Consider the following 16,913-nt stretch of genomic DNA (forward strand, 5'->3'; position numbering starts at 1 on the left):
TGTTTTTCCATGTCCACAATGTAAGAGTCACATTCAGTAGTAATTCCTTTTTTTCAATAGTTATTTCTTTTCATGCCCTTCATAAGTAGTCATCTTTCCATTGGAATGACTCTTGACAACCTGTTAAACATAATGGCATTTCCATACATATATATACATAATGGCATTTCCATACATATATACAATCATGTATGCAATACATAAGTATATGTGCAAATAAGGTCAGGGTTAAGAGAACTCCCTTTTACCATTTTATTGTCCATCATTTCCATGAAATCAACCAACCTACTTGGCTATCATATCACATTTGACTTAGCCCTTTTTCTTTTCCGTATACCTATTACCATGTCCCTACCATCTCGCCCAATAGAGTTCAATATGAAAATCATACACTGTCCTTTTTCTTAGCAAGCCGTGACTTTTCTGCCACCCAACCATCTTGCTCCAAGGCCTCCAAGTATGTAAATCAATCTACAATTATAAAATAAACAAGTAATGAAAAAATAAAAGGCGACATTGCAAAAAAAAAATGCACAACAACAATTATAAGGGAAAAATACACACAAAAACAACATGGTCATGCATATTCAATAACCAATCACAATTTTAAAGTTGAAAACATAACATATCAACATCAAATAAGATAGTCCCATAAATTGACTTAATGTCTTGAGTTTTGCATTCATGGCACCCTCATCCATCACATCATGCATTCACATGTGTAGCAATATTAATCTCCTTTCTTTTGTCCTAGATGCACCAGGAGGCATCTTAGGAATGAATGCCCATTGAACTGTATTGAGATTTGCTCAGTCTGTGAAGAAAACCACTCCACAGACAAGTTCCCTTCTTTACCTGGACTCAAAGCTGTATATCAAGGAGCTGAAGGGATCACTGAGAAGCTTTGCTACATCAATCAAAGGAGACCTTCTGGGCCTAGACCATACCAGCAGGGTATGCAAGGATCATCCCATGCATATTACAAACCCAACCAAACCACAACTATACCTTCTTAGGGAATCCCTGCTCAACCTTCCTGGTCTACACCCCCTCCTTGGTCCTATGCACCTCAGTATCATTCCCAGCCAGCCAACCAGTCATTTCAACCTTACATTCAACCACAACATCAATGGAATACCCCACCCTAGGGGTGGAGGCCCCAATTCAACAATGTTCCAGCCCTATTGCCTCCACCACCTACCCAACCACAACTCCTGCACTCTGCTCCACCTAAGCAACCCTAGATGCCTACCCAGCCAAATCCAAACCCAAACAATAGGTAGAATAAAAAAGGATACAATGGAGAGACATCATACCCAACTTATGTTGTAGAAATCTAGGAGATCAACCTAAGATCTGGGAGAATTATCCCAGATAACCAACCTCCCTATCCACATAGGGAGGTTGAGGAAGAAAGAGAGGAAAGCAACCTTAAAGAAAATCCACCCTTTCCTGAAAGATTAGCCCAACCACTCCAGCCTACCCCAGAAGAAACTAAACTTCTGGGAGAATTGAAAAACCTATGTGTAAAGATCCCCCTTCTCTAGGCAATCAAAGATGTTCCTATTTACAATAAATTGATTAAGGAGAAGTGCTTTAAGCATCCAGGAAGAAGAAAAAGGGATGCCCCTACCATTAATGTCATTGGGCAGTTATCTGACTTAATGCTGGGGTAGGTAATATGTCCAAAATACTTAGACCCTGGAAGCCCTATAGTTGATGTGCACATCAATGGCACCATTGTCCCACACACTCTGATTGATCTTGGGGCTGCCATTAATGTGATGACCAAGGACACCATGCTCAAGCTTAACCTCCAAGGGTCATTAAGGAAGACCACAACAGTGCTGTAGCTTGCAGACCATTCCACAGTCACCCCTGAGGGAATTGTGGAGGATGTGATGGTCTCCATTGATTCCTGGGAGTACCTTGCAGATTTCCTAGTTCTCCAGCCTAAGGCTAAGCTTACTGGTTACCCTCTCATCCTTGGGAGGCCATGGTTGGCCACAGTTGATGCCTACATTAGCTGCAGAGCTGGGAATATGACCATCAAGAATGGGCATATGTCCAAATAGTTAGTCTTATACCCTCCTGCTCAACCCTCCCTAGAACATGATTTACCTTTATGGTTGGAGGAGGAGGAAGAAGATGAGCTTTATTCTGCCCAACTTTATGCTATGGAAGCAATCATAGGAGGAGGACAACAAGAGGAGGATGAATTAATTGAACACCTGCTCAAAGTCCAACTACTAATTCATTACCCTTAGAAGAAGAAGTAAAGGAAACACTGGACAATCATCAAATTGATTTATGCTTAGCTGATTCTAACCCACTCCGAGTCAAAACCATAGAATTTGGCCTAGAGAAAACCTTGAAGATTAATCCATCTCTTTCTACTTTAGAAGAGGAACAACTATGCAAATTGTTGAAAGAGAACCTAGAAGCCTTCACTTGGAGCTATAAGGAAATGAAGGGAGTACACCCCTCAGTGTGTACTCACCACATATACATCAAGGAAGGTTGCAAGCCAATCAGGCAACCACAAAGGAGAATGAATCCAGCCCTTAAAGACATCGTCAAAGAAGAACTGCAAAAACTGTTAGATGCAGGGTTCATTTACCCTATCTCTAATAGTGAGTGGGTCTCTCCTTTAGTGTTAGTTCCCAAGAAGAATGGTAAGTGGAGGATTTGTGTCGATTATAGGGAGTTGAACAAAGCCACAAAGAAGGATCATTTTCCCCTACCCTTCATTGACCAAGTGCTAGATGGCCTAGCAGGGAAGAAGTTATTTTCTTTCCTAGATGGATTCAGTGGGTACAACCAAATCCAAATCTGCCCAGAAGACCAGGATAAAACCACATTCACTTGTCCTTGGGGTACTTTTGCCTATAGGGTCCTTCCTTTTGGCTTATGCAATGCTCCTGCCACTTTCCAGAGAGCAGTCTTGAGTATTTTTGCTGAACTAGTGCATGACGTTGTGGAAATCTATATGGATGATTTTACACCTTATGGCTGTGATTTCCAAGAAGCCCTGACTAACCTAGGCAAAGTATTACACAAATGCATTGAAATGAACTTGTCTCTTAGTCCAGAAAAATGTGAATTCTTAATGACTGAAGGGACTGTGCTAGGTCATTCCATATCTCAACAAGGACTGCAGGTGGACCCAAACAAAATAGCCATCATCCAAAGGGTCCCACCTCCACAAAAGCAGAGAGATGTCAAGAGTTTCTTGGGATTAGCTGGATACTACAGAAGGTTCATAAAGGACTTCAACAAGTTAGCCTCTCCTTTGTTTGGATTGTTGGCCAAAGATTCTGAATTTATATGGTCAAAGAGTTGTCAAGAGGCCCTAGACATTCTAAAGGGTAAATTAACCACTGCACCAATCCTTAGAGGCCCAAATTAGGCTCTCCCTTTTCATATCCATGCTGATGCCTCACATAGAGCCATAGGAGTAGCCTTGGTCAGGTAGAGTAGAAGTTGCCTTATGCCATATATTTTACCAGTAAAAACTTGTCAAAAGTTGAGTTAAATTATACTGTGACCGAAAAAGAACTCCTGGCTGTTGTGCATTCATGGAACAAGTTTAGGAATTAAATTACAGGTTATCAGACATTTGTGCATACTAATCATGCTGTAATTAATATTTAATGAACAAACCAGATGTAAATGCTAGAATCATAAGATGGTTACTTTTATTGGAGCAGTTGATCTAACTATTGTTGATAAGCCTGGTAAGGAGAATGTTGTTGTTGACTTTCTATCTAGGATGAATTTGCCGATAGGTGAAGAAGGAATGGTGGATGATTAGTTACTAGACGAGCATTTGTTTGCTATTTTAGTGCTCTACCCATGGTTTGCTGATATAGCAAACTATTTGGTATCAACACAGTTCCACCAAACCTGCCCTCCAGAGAAAAGAGCAAGATAATGAGGAAAAGTTCCCCCTTCACCTGGATTGGGGGAAATCTGTTCAAACTTGGCCCAGATCAAATCTTGAGAAGATGTGTCAGGGAAGAGGAAGTCTTTGACATCCTTCTGACCTGTCATGATGGGCCTTGTGGAGGTCACTTTGCAGCAAAGAGGACAACATTCAAAGTGTTACAAGCAGGCTATTATTGGCATACTCTTCATCAGGATGTGAAGAAGTACATTAGTCAGTGAGATCGGTGCCAGAGGATGGGAAAGACTACTCCAAGAGATGAAATGCCCCTACAACCTCAAGTGACTTTCGATCCATTCAGACTGTAGATTAACTTGATAATGCAATATAACTAAAGCAAAATACTTTAAGGTACTTCTACAATCAAACTTGTGGAAGCTTAATAGATTTGAGCAAGATCAAGCTGAACACATATAACCAGAAGAAGAATCAATGCACATGAAACACATAAGAATACTCTGGGGAAAGCCTTAGCTAAAAACCCCACCATCTGTATTATCATACAAGTGGAGGTATATCAGGATTACACGAAGCTTTAGCTCTCACAACTAGCCATCTCTCAGTACAATTCCTCACTGATGCTCACAGACAAAATACACTGCTCATATGCCTTCTCCTCTGCCCTCCAAGCTCCTATTTCCTTGCGCAGATCCTCTTGGGTGATCCAATTGTTACCAAGTGTAACACTGATCACTCACACTGATCTTACACCCTATAAAACTGCGCAAATCTCCATGAATGAATTCCTTCTACATGGATGAGTTTTGTTTATAGGAAAATTTATGCAATTGATAGTACAGTGTCCCTGTCTTTAATCTCAACTGGGTCTTTCTCTGAATAGACATGCATGAGTTACTGATGAGAGAATATTCAGTTATCTGGAGTACACTAGTTGGATGCATGCATGCATTAACTGACTGAACTCACAATTAGTTCCTCAAATAGTTTGGAACTAATTTAACTGGACTTAACTCAGTTAACTGAGCTAACTAATTACAACTCAAATATAACTCATCCTTATCTCCTTAATTTAAGGGATAACTGTTGCATGACTTCAAAAAGACTTCTAGCTTGAATTTCTCCAACTAATTAACTCGAGATGAATTAATTAATTATTTTTCAAGCAGCTGGTGAGACTAAATTCGAGTTTTAATTCTCAATTTTAATTCAAGGACAAATTAAAATTGGAATATTCTTGTTGCCATATTTCAACACTTCATTGGGCATATCAATCCTCCTTCAAAGCAAAAACAACACATTATTGTGTGCACTGATTACTTGACTAAGTAGGTTGAAACTAACGCAATTAAGGCAGCAACAGAAGAAAAGGTGGCCGAGTTCCTGTTGACATGGCAAATTTTCGCTATACCAACAAGGGGAACTAACCCGATCACAGACCCCAATTAGATCTGTTTTCGTTTGGAGTGGCTAGTTCCAACGGGTTTTAAAGGACCCCGTGAACTGTAATAGGTGTTGAAAGATTGCTTCTTGGAGGAAGACTTCAATTAAATCAACAAACAAAATAGCTAACCTATGTGTATCAAGTCCTATCTACACTACTTCTAACTACTCTAATCTAGTCCTAATTATCCTAATCTATCCTGCAGGAGCAAAACAAAAGGAGGTTAAACATCATATATAGATCCCATGTCCAAATGAATCAATTACTGGTCCACATAAGAACAAGGCTGTATTAAATCCTAATCACAATCCAATTACTTATACAAGAATATGCATTCCTTTCCATACAACTAACACTTGCAACTGATGTTTAACAAAGTCTGGAATCAACAACCTTTCATGAATTATCAATGCTATTGAATTACTTTCAAATAATCAGGAATAACCATGAACTGCTAGTTATCAATAGGCACAAAGCAAATCACATTTGTCTATATACCAACAACAACACATCGATTCTAAACATATGAGAGAAAATGGAAATAAATCTGAAACAATAGGCTCCTTCTTAAACCAAACAGTCCTCTTTATTCACAATAAATCAAAGTTGTTTTCTCCAAACAAAAAGCCCTTCTCTCCTATCTGGAAGTAATATTTATGCCTGAGGCCATGACCCTTCGTCTTCCCCTGTTCTTTTCAATATACCGATCTGAATACACAGATTTAGAGCCATCGGTGTCACTACTAACAAGTAGAAGGCGTTTCCTGTCACTGGAGCACTTCATTTCCTGGGGAAATGAATAGATGTTGATTAGAAGAGGATGAATGTGTGTCATCTCTTCATGATGAAACCTGGGGTGATTTCACCTTTGGAATACACAGGCAACACCTAGAATCATGACTGCCAACGCCCGAAGCCAAACCTTTAAATAAAACGTATCCGCATAGATAACTCTTCGTATTCGCTCATGCATCTTTTATCTGGAGTCATACTTATAACTTATGCATCCATTCTTCAACCTCGCTTGTCTTCTCTCGGTCCTTGACTACAGAGATAACCAACATCAGTCATATTTATACAAATATGATAAAAATGCTTAAAAAACGCAAATCTTGCCTTCATGTCAATTTATAACATCAAAAGGGACAAGCATGAAAGAATCGCTCCCCGGTTTTTTAACCCATGCATTGGTTAAGTCCCGCAAGCGAAAATCCAATTTACACTGAAAATCATTGCATAACACCGAATCAGATGGTATTTCGGAAGGGGTCTAAGTGATAACTATTATTGTGAGGAAGGCCCCTGATTCCACCCTTCAAACGACACATAGCAGCTAGGAGGAAAGAGAATACCGCTTTTCAGGCGGGTATTCCTCAGGCTACTAGTTCACCTGAAATTTGCGTGGACTGTTGGATCCATGAAGGGTAGATCAATGGTGGAGGATTGGGGAGGCGGACCCGAAATGCATATGAGCCGCATTTAATAATCCCTTCGGATCCGCAACATAAGCTTTCCCTTTGAAAAACCCCGACTTCAATGTTTTTCGAAAAACACAAGAATATACGGGAAAACCCGCGTCTGGCCATTAGGCCAGACTTGAAATATTATATGCCCAGATCTATAATCATCGGTGGGTCCGCCATATCGCTCCTTTGCATATTGCATAACCCCTCGGGCTCCGCCAATTGCGATAAGCGATTGGGGAAAACGTACCCGAATATAATATATATATATATATATATATATATATATATATATACATATATGTTAATATTGCCGGCGGGTCCGCAATGGATGACTTCCCTTTGAAAAACCCCGGGCCTCAATACTTTATCGAATACACAGGAATATACGGGGAAACCCGTGTCCATCCATAAGGTTGGACTTGAAATCTTATATATCCGAATTCATAGTTATCGGCAGGTCTGGTATATTATAGCGTGCCTTATATATAACCCTCAGACCCCGTCAATTGCGATATGCGATGGGGAAGCAGACTCGATAACACATATATTTCACTTTATAGTCCTGTCGGGTCCGCTATATCGCGTCGGCCTTATGTATGGGCTTCGACTTCCGCCGATTGCGATATGCGAAGGGCTCCGGACCCGAAATATATACATTTGGGTTAATAAAATCGTTGGTTCCGGTGTATTACGTTAAGCGTTGTGTTGTAATGTTGATTGCGATTAAGCGAAACAAGGGTGAGTTGGGCATTTTTTCGAGTATCTCCATTATAAAGAGTTATAATAGGAATGAAGATGCGATGGAAGGTTTCATGGGTTGAAAAGGTTCCAATGGAGGGTATGAATGAGGGGCTTAGAGAGGGTTATAGCTGAATCATGTGGCAGGGATTTATTAAAGGGGCATTACCCATTTAAAAATTGAAGATGTGACTTGGCAACGAGTTAAAGTCTCTGGGATGAAACTGATCATTCAGAGAGGTAAAATATCAACTTTTTTAGGGGACCCATTCAAAATTGCTACCAAGGCAGGTTTTAATAAGGTGGTGGTTGTGGCCACAACAAATGGCGAACTGCTGGGTGAATCAGTTATCTCTGTTTCCAAACAAACCTTGGATCAATAGAACATCAGGGTGTTAAGATAAACTTGAAATGAAAATTGTACAGATGGATAAGCATGGGTTCCACTTCAACATTAATTGCTTTAGGTGGGATAGAGACAAGTAGCTTCTTCTTACTGATAGGGTTTTGACAAGCATTCTCCAATGGTAGTATTATGGGATTTATTGACTTTCCTTTACCTGTTTCCTACTTTCAAAAGTCCTTTTGGGGCCATCACTGGTATGTCAATGCCTGTTTAGGTGTGTACCTCAGCTCTTTATTGGTCATCGAACTTGACGTAGATATGTTTATCTGCACTTTATATGAGAATTTCAGTGCTATATTTTCATATGATTGAATGGGGCGCAGTCATGGATCATGCCATATTTTTAAACCGCTTAAGCAAGGTTGGGCTTGCTGTGTCAACCGATACTCTGAGCCCAGCAATAGTCCTTACTCTAACCGGCTTCCCAAACAACCTATCCTTCCAGATTGGCACAAGGACTTGACATTTCATTTTCTTTTAAATAAGTCCTTCCAGTTTCAGGCACAAGGACTAGAACATAATTGGATTTGCCACATGGTATATGACAGTGAGTTTAGCCCATGAAAGGAGATTTACTTGTAGATAACAGGTATTGGACAATTTAGTGTGGTGGATGGGACCAATGGAGAATGACTGCAAACCTTACAGGCAAGTATAGGCTAGGTCTGAGTGGGATTTATTCAAAATGCAGTGTTCCTCCATGCCAGTCCAGCTGTAGTTACACATTTTTTGTTTTATAAAGATGCCCCTACATGCTCCAGATATCCAAGTTATCAACAGATCTTACCCAGTTCCCAACATATGCCAATGAGTGGCTTTGGTTTGAATTCCATAGCTGATTTTCAAGTTCTCATGGGCTGATTGAAAATTTGTTTGATTTGCAAGGTAACGATGGATTTAGAATTAGCAGACTCATCAGCAGGTTAATGAGGAAGGGAAAGGCTGAAGGTGGTGAATGAGGGAAAATCTGAGAAAGGTAAAAACAAGATGGGAGGACCAAAATCAGTTGGCTGAAAAGGGCTGAAATTCAAAACAGAAGGAAAATAAACTTTGCAGAAAAACAAGAACGGTAAAGACGGAAATGGAACTAAGCTAACAACAAAATGAAATGAAATCTAACCTATTCAGGAGGTAACCACCATGTGGTGGCTACTGGAAGTATCTCTTCAGATGCTGGCCATTAACAGGGAGTTTTTCAGTTTCTCCCTGTAAAGTTTTCAACCTGTAAGTTCCTTGACCAATTTTTTCCACAACTTGGAATGGGCCCAGCTATAGGTGTTGGAATTTCGTGTGTTTACCTTTTGGCTCATTCAACTTGTCCCATTTCAGGACTAGCTCTCCTACTTGGTAATCTTTATCTCCTGCTAGATGGCGATCAAACCACCTCTTCACAATCATTTGGTGATTTCTGAATTTATTTCTGGCTTTATCTCTCAATTCCTCCAACCTCACCAGTTGGTTGATCCTTTCTTGAAGCAAGGCTGAAGGGGTTCCTCTTGAAGCTTGGGAGAGCTATAAAGAAGGAAGGGTAACATTTGGAGGCAAGATGGATTTCTGTCCATAGACAAGGAAGTATGGGGAGTTTCCTAGGGCCACTTTTGGGGTGACCCTATTGGCCCAAAGGGCATTTGTTAGAGTGTTGTGCCAGTTCCTCTGGTTGTCAGCGACAGACTTATGGATTATGCGTATAAGGTTCTTGTTTGAGGAATTTGCAACTCCATTTCCCAGGGGGTAATAGTTCGATGCATACCTTATGTGAATTGATTTATCAATAACAAATTCAGTCAACTTCAGTGATGAAAAATAAGAAGCATTATCAAATATGAGAGCGTCAGGAATGCCATACCTGTTGATAATGAATTTCTCAATAAATGATATTACCTCATCTTCGTTCACCTTCCGAAGCGGGATGGCTTCGATCCATCTAGTGAAGTAGTCGGTCGTTGTGAGTATATACTTATGTTGCTGTGAAGAGTTTGGAGTGATCTCGCCTATGACATCCAGGCCCCATTGCTGGAATGGGCGATAAATCATAACGGGCCTGAGGGGAATGGCTGGCTTTCTTTCTCGTCCTATGGCAGTTTGACATACCTTGCATTTCCGAGCGTAGGCATGCGAGTCTCTAAACACTGTGGGCCAATAATATCCGGCTCTTAATATTTTGTGAGCAGTGGTCTCTCCGCCATAGTGACCACCTGCTGGGCCGTCATGCATTTCTTTCAAGACATGGTAGGCATCATCCTTTTCCAAACACCTCAGCCAGATTTCGTCATAGTTTTTTCTGTATAATGTGTTATTGGCCAAATGATACTGATTAGATTTCAATCTGAGCGCTCTCCGTTGTGATGCATCCATGTGTTTAGGACATGACCCTCGTGCAAGATAAAAGAGGATGTCGTAATACCATGACTTAGGATCCAAAAGGGCCTTCGATGTTTCGCGCTCATACATTAGCACTTCATTAATCCATAGGGGCTCCTCCTTGAATTCCAAACAATGTAAACTTTGAAACGGGAACTCATATTGTTACCCGTTTTGTAGAGATAGCAAAAAAGTGACCCGATTTTGAAAAGGGGTGATGCAGAACACACGTGTTTTTTAGAGCATAGTTTTTGGCACTATAAATTTTTTTATGTACATTGCATTTTAGAATGGTAGTGTTTTTTATGCTGATTTAAAAACATGGTAATTCTACACCAGGCCCTTTTTTTAAAAGGTCTTTTTTAAATTTTTTTAATTTTCTAATGTATGAAATGTAAATAATTATTTTGTAAATTTAATAAATTTTGAAGTGTTCTTTTTCTTCATATTTTCTTGTTTTTATTTTTATTTTATTTTTCTTGTAGTGAAGTTTTTATTGTTTTGCATATATAAAGAAGAAGGTTGATATTTTGAATTTTCGATATTCTACATATTTATACATCGTTAACTAATTTTTCAATCCACAAGAAATAATTGTTTCTAAAAAACAATATTTTTTAACAATGGACATAAAAATAGCCATTTTTAACATAAATATAACTAAAAAGCTACACGTTTTGATAATTTTTTGCTACAATTGACATGCGAAAATCACAATTTTTATACAAAAATTTTAACTAAAAATAGTTAAATAATAGGGTTTTTTTTTTTTTTTTTTTTTTTTTTTTTTTTTTTTATGAATTTCATGTAAAAAAAATAATAATCACTTTTTTTTTTCAAAAAATAATGATTAACTTGAAAATTAATGCGAAAATCACATATTACAAACATTGAACGCATAACAACCCCCTCCGGCCTACCCGCCACCCCTCCCTCACACAGCGCCCGCACCTCCACCCCTCCCACAACCCGCCCCCTCCCCCCACACCCTTACCCTAACTGCCTCCTCCCCCCTCTCACCCCCCCACTTCCCCCATCTCCTCACCCCTTCCCCTCACATCCCTCCGCAGCTGCCCCTTCCCTCCTCCCACCACCCACCGCCTCCCTCCTCCCTCCACCCGCAATTAGTCGGCCAACCGCCCCCTTCCCCACTCCACACCCTACTCACCTCCTCCCCCCTCTCACCCTCCGCCCCCCGACACCCCTCACCCCATGTGCCCCCTCCCCTCACGCGCCTCCCCCAACCCCCTCCCCCCCCAGCCACCCCTCATGCCCCCCACACCCTACCTGGCCCTCACCCCACCTGCCCTACCCACCCACCCCCTCATGCCCCCCTCGCCCTATCCGGCCCACACCCTACCCGCCCAATCCGGCCACCCCCTCACGCCCTCCCCAGCCACCCCTCACACCTTCCACACCCTAATATCCTATGAAAACTTACTTGTGGTTCTTATATTGTACTTAAAGGCTTACAAATGACTCACGTGTTACTTTTAGAACTTCTTCATGGTTTTTCTATTAAAATAAGATTAAGTAGATCTAGTTTTGCATTAGATGGCTTTTATATGCCGATAAAGTTGACCCTAAAAACTGGAACAATATAGAGAAGAGTATGACCCCGGGCAATCAAAAAATGGTCCAATTTTTAAAAAATCCCTTATAAGAACAAATAATCCCATTCAAATATTATTAATTTATGTATTATAATTATATTTTATGCTCAACCACAAAACTTAAGATAAAGATTATCATGAATTTCTTTCTACGCAATTATCATAACTACAGTGTCTAAGAAGTGAATGACCTGGGTCCGTATCAATTAAATTTTTTCTCCTTTCATCATTTTTTTAATTGAAAAGTTGAAACCCCCTCAATCTGCCTTTGATTGAATCCCATTCAAATATTATTAATTAGTATATTATGATTATAAAAAAACAAATAATGTTGAAAATGCAACAAGATGATGGAGCTTAGTGGAAAGGAGTCGCCTTCACTAAGTGGGCCCGTAGGCTATTTTTGGCGCAAAGTCTATTTTTAGACTATGTCTATTTTTAGACATATGTATCATGGTCTATGAGTTGCAGGATGCTATTTGTGGATGATTGGTCATGTTAGTAAAAATAGACGGACTTCTATTTTTAGACATATGGGTGGAGTCTATTTTTAGACTGTTAGGCTAAAAATAGAACAGTCGAATATTATTAGCTCTTAATAATATTTGGACTATAAACATTATCTTATCCTCTTGGAGCACTTCAGTTCGAGCTACGAATGTGGCACATGCAACTGCCGAAGGAAATACACTTTTCTTATGGGTTAGTTGAGCTATTGCATGATGGACTTCAGTTAGAACTCAAGTGATTGAGTTTGGTGGAGTTGATTGAGGAGTTGATGGAGTTGTGTTCAATTTGACTTGGTTGAACTAGTTGTATTTAGTCTAACTGCAGAATACACTAGTGATGAGTGATGTGAATTAATTAATTCACTAATTATTAACTCATAAATCAACTAAAGAATACATCAGTTAACTCAGTGCATGGAAAGTTCAGTGGAGACAGGTGTTAGAGGTGGAGAAAACTATCAGTTGTGACTATAGCTGTGCATGAGATTTGCACATGCAATTGTAGAGATTGCCAATGAGGATTGTGTAGTACAAGGAAAAAGAAAACGAGCTTGGATCATTCCTATTCTCACATTGGATTGTGCAGTAGAGGCAGGCAGATAGCGGAGGAGATTTGAACCTGTGACTTGATTCAGATCTGAGCTAGTTTGTGTGTAGCAGGTGGAGATAGTACTAAGTACTTGTGAGGAGTATTGTACTATGTATTGTTACATGTTCTCTATCATTATAATATACAGATAGTTGGGGGTTTTCAGCTGTATGCTTTCCCCAGTACATACTGTGTTGATATGTGTGATTGATGTTTCAATGTGCGCATGCGATTGTTTCTTAATTCTGCAAAATTGATGATCAACGTAGAGGAGGTTATGTATTATGCATGCATTTCGCAAATAGTGTATAATTGAGATAATATCTGTGAATAAGTGTTATATTATTCAAAATTTCTACATGGTATTAGAGCAGAGTTGATCATCAGATCTATTATTCAGAAAGTGATTACATTTTATTTCTTCAGGCAGAGTCTGTAATCGGGCCAGGTAGCCTCTGGATTCATCCTTCTTTTGGAAGGTGAGATATCTAGTAAAAGCCCATACAATCAATCTCTGTATGAGAAATACTTTGTTCTCAAGAATTTTAGATCAGAAGCGGTTGAGTTTTTGAGCTGGTGGAATTCGAATTTGCAGCAGTGTTTTCTTCGTGTCAAAGTTGAAATGTCTTTCAACGGATTGCGATTGGAGTATGCTCTTGAAGGTAGCTCAAACTATATTGCATGGAAAGACAGGATGGACGTGGTGTTAGATGACAATGGGTTGAAGGAGTTCATAGAGGCTGAGGTCCCAAAGCCTACTGATGCTGCTCACATTGAGGCTTGGAAAAAGAAGACAAAAAAGTGTTGAAGGATTCTATTGGAGGCCGTGAAGGATCACATTGTGTCCAGCCTGCATGGAAAGGCTTCTCCATACTTGACGTGGAAAGCGTTGACAGATTTATTCCAAAGAAAGAGTGACCAGAGGAAGTTGGCGCTCAAGGATAAACTCAGAAACATTAAGTGTGAGAATGGAGACAGTATACCCAAGTATCTCACGAAGTTCACCCAATGCGGGGATGAGCTGGGAAGTGGGGGTAACTGTTGATGATGAGGACTTGGTGAGCTTGGCTCTCCTTGGTCTTCCAAAGAGTTGGCATTCCTATCAGGACTCTGTCAATGGTCGGGAGAAATTGCCAGGATGGGAGAGACTTTGGTCGGATCTTGTGTAAGAGGAGATTAGGCGGAATACCTGGGACGGATCTTCATCAAAGGCATCTGATGAAGAAAATTGTGCTTTGGCTACCAAAGCAAAGAAGGGGAAGGAGAAGGGTTCTCTTTCCAAATCCAGTTCTTCCAATGATGGGAAGAAGGTTGAAAAATCTAAAGTGCGACGCTTTCGTTGTCATGAGGTGGGCCATTATGCTTCAAATTGTCCACGGAGGAAATCCAAGAAGGGATCCAGGGAAGGATATAAAGGTGAGGCACTTACTTCACAGTTTGAGTTGGATTTCATCCATGGTGGGAAGTGGTTGGTTTCTTGACAGTGGAGCTTCTTTCCACATGACCGGTGACAAGAGTTTGTTCAGTACTTTGGAGGAGAAAGATCTCCAGATACTCATAGCGATGGGTAATGATGAGAAGTATAGTGTCTCAGGTGTAGGCACGATTATTTTTGAGAGGGAGCATGGAGCTCGCCTTACCTTGACCGATGTCAAGTATGTACCAGGACTGAGGAGAAACTTGGTGTCGATCGCGATGCTGGAAGACAGAAGCTATGATGTAGTCTTCAGTAAGGGAACGGTTTTCCTTGGACACATCATCACTAGACAAGTGAGGCAGATTGGTTCACGGCTCAAGAACCTATATGCTCTTGAGGTTCAAGATGCATGCAAAGCCTTGAGCAGCGAGGCAACTGATGGAGACTTGGTGGTTGAGAGGGAGCGTATATTACCTCTCAACATGCAGAGCCAGAAGAAGTCTCAGACGATTGTGGAGGAGCCACGATTGGTGCAACAGCTTCAGGAGGTTGTGGAGTAGCCACAACAAGGGAAGCTGAGAGGAGATCGAGTAGAGACATCTACTCATGCAGAGAACTCCACTAGGGGGAAACTTCGAGCCAGGTGGGCTGAGGGATCGCATGCAGCCATACCTCTAGGTAGGAGATGGGGTGATATAGAGTGATCGTCCCAAGGAGGAGGGGCAGGATCCTTGAGGTACCCAACCTCTTGGATGAGACCTTGCTATGGGAGCCCCGATGTGGAGTAGCAGGAACTGACTGATTGGGTAGAGACAGATGCGGATGGAGCGGTAGAGAGAGCGACAGTGTAGGGAATCCCAAGACAGCGCATAGCTAGCAGGCTGCAACAATGCGAGAGGCACAAGTGTTTTGCACAGTGCTAGGTGGCACAGAGAGGTGTGCAATGGTGCGAGATGCATGGAGATGTTGCAGTAGCACAAATTTAAGAGAGGGAGCACTTGTCAGCAGTAGGTAGAGCTTCAGCATCAGAGTATGTTTCTAGCCCAACAGAGTGGTCAGTTGGGAGTGTTTTTTTTTGTTCCAAGTGTTGTTGGAGCAAGTGGACCGGGCAAATGTGTTGCATGCAGAACATTCCAGAGTTGCAGGATAGGGGTTGCAGATAATCCATATCTTGTTGAGAGGGAGTGTTGAAAATGCAACAAGATGATGGAGCTTAGTGGAAAGGAGTCGCCTTCACTAAGTGGGCCCGCAGGCTATTTTTGGCGCAAAGTCTATTTTTAGACTATGTCTATTTTAGACATATGGATCATGGTCTATGAGTTGCAGGATGCTATTTGTGGATGATTGGTCATGTTGGTAAAAATAGACGGACTTCTATTTTTAGACATATGGGCGGAGTCTATTTTTAGATTGCCAGGCTAAAAATAGAACAGTCGAATATTATTAGCTCTTAATAATATTTGGACTATAAACATTATCTTATCCTCTTGGAGCACTTCAGTTCGAGCTACGGATGTGGCACATGCAACTGCCAGAAGGAAATACGTTTTTCTTATGGGTTAGTTGAGCTATTGCATGATGGACTTCAGTTAGAACTCAAGTGATTGAGTTTGGTGGAGTTGATTGAGGAGTTGATGGAGTTGTGTTCAGTTTGACTTGGTTGAACTAGTTGTATTTAGTCTAACTGCAGAATACACTAGTGATGAGTGATGTGAATTAATTGTTAATTAATTCACTACTTATTAACTCATAAATCAACTAAAGAATACATCAGTTAACTCAGTGCATGGATAGTTCAGTGGAGACAGGTGTTAGAGGTGGAGACTACTATCAGTTGTGACTATAGCTGTGCATGAGATTTGCACATGCAATTGTAGAGATTGCCAATGAGGATTGCGTAGTACAAGGAAAAGGAAAATGAGCTTGGATCATTCCTATTCTCACATTGGATTGTGCAGTAGAGGCAGGCAGACAGCGGAGGAGATTTAAACTGTGACTTGATTCATATCTGAGCTAGTTTGTGTGTAGCAGGTGGAGATAGTACTGAGTACTTGTGAGGAGTATTGTACTATGTATTGTTACATGTTCTCTATCATTATAATATACAGATAGTTGGGGGTTTTCAGCTGTATGCTTTCCCTAGTACATACTGTGTTGATATGTGTGATTGATGTTTCAATGTGCGCATGCGATTGTTTCTTAATTCTGCAAAATTGATGATCAATGTAGAGGAGGTTATGTATTATGCATGCATTCCGCAAATAGTGTATAATCGGGATAATCTCTGTGAATAAGTGTTATATTATTCAAAATTTCTACAAATAATCCCATTCAAATATTTTTAATTAATATATTGAAAGGTTGAAACCCCCAAAATCCGCATTGGGTCGACACTTCCGTACCCAAACAAAATTGATACATTTTCTAACCTTAAAACAATTAATCAAAATTTTGGGTTGACTATAT

This window comes from Pinus tabuliformis, chromosome 1_2 (genome assembly GCF_031772625.1).
Source record: "Pinus tabuliformis cultivar Carrire ecotype Pingquan chromosome 1_2, CPIR1, whole genome shotgun sequence".
Lineage (NCBI taxonomy): Eukaryota > Viridiplantae > Streptophyta > Pinopsida > Pinales > Pinaceae > Pinus > Pinus tabuliformis.